Consider the following 1,358-nt stretch of genomic DNA (forward strand, 5'->3'; position numbering starts at 1 on the left):
TTATAAATAATATAAAATTAATAAACATTCCTATATCTTTTTCGAAAAAAAAAGGTATTCTTTTATCATCTAAAACTTGTCACCTCAGCAATCAGCATTCCTTATCAGTGCTACAAAGTTTGACTCTAAGTACATTTTAGAACTATTTTCTAAAGATCGATGACTAAACTATCAAATTTTGAAACTTAAAACTAAATAGGAATCTACCTTCAAACTCATGGATTAAAAGTGTATTTTATTCAAGTTTAAAAAACATGTCACTCACAATTAATTTTCTACAACTATTAAATTATATCAATTAAATTTAATCATAAAATGTGTTAGGAAATGTTTTGATTTAACTTAAATTAATTTAATAATTATCATATTTAATTACACTTAATCTTTTAATATAAAAAATTTGGAAATTCAAGAATTTGGCACCTTTCTCATTTTTCACAACTACAAAATGGCTCTTTTTCGTCTCTTCTATACAATAACTCTGAGCTATAATTTCTTTTCTTTACTCTTTTTCTCTCTCTAGATTTTTCGATGCTAAATCTCTCTTTTCGTCTCTCCAATAAAATAACTAGAGCTATAAAATATTAGCCATGAAAATTTTCTAACGTTTTCCCCCTCTGATCCTCACAGTTTCTTTTGACATCATCAACATTTTCGTCTTCAGGACCTAACATTCTACTACTATAATTTGCCAAATTCATGGTTCCGTCAACCATCCCTATCAAATGTTAAGTTTCATGCTCTTATATTTTACAGATGTACTATAGAAAATTTCAATAGTAATGTAAGTTGAATAGAGAATTTTATCCCAAAAAAGAAAAAAAAATTTAATTTAATTGATAATGTACTCTATCGCTCCCTATAATGTATTACTTCAGGGAGAGATTGAGAACAAAAAACCATACAAAGATCTAAGAGATTTCGCTTTAACCATGGTTTATGGAAGAAAAATAACATATAATGATTGGTTGGTATAATTATCATTGCCTGTTAAAACCGTATTTTCCCTTTTTTTTCTTTTAATAAACAAGTATGATTTCAGCAGGATTTTCTTCCTTTTTTTCTTTTTTAATAAACAAGGATGATTCAATATTATAAAAAAGTTTGATGTAATGTGTTTTTTGTTTACTTTTTATTTTTCCTTAAATATATGGAAGGAAGAAAAATAATTAAAATTTTTCAAGGTCATTTAATCCAACTCTTGGTATTGTTGGAGGACATATGCCGACCTAGACTTCATAAACACTTTTCGCACATACATTATCTTTAATGAAACAGAATGCAAGTCCATTTAAATGAAAATTTAAAATATATATTTGCTATTTTCTCTCTTTCGTTATTTATTGAACTCTTTCAAA

This window comes from Momordica charantia (genome assembly GCF_013281855.1).
Source record: "Momordica charantia cultivar OHB3-1 chromosome 9 unlocalized genomic scaffold, Mcharantia_2.0 BLBB01000009.1, whole genome shotgun sequence".
NCBI lineage: Eukaryota > Viridiplantae > Streptophyta > Magnoliopsida > Cucurbitales > Cucurbitaceae > Momordica > Momordica charantia.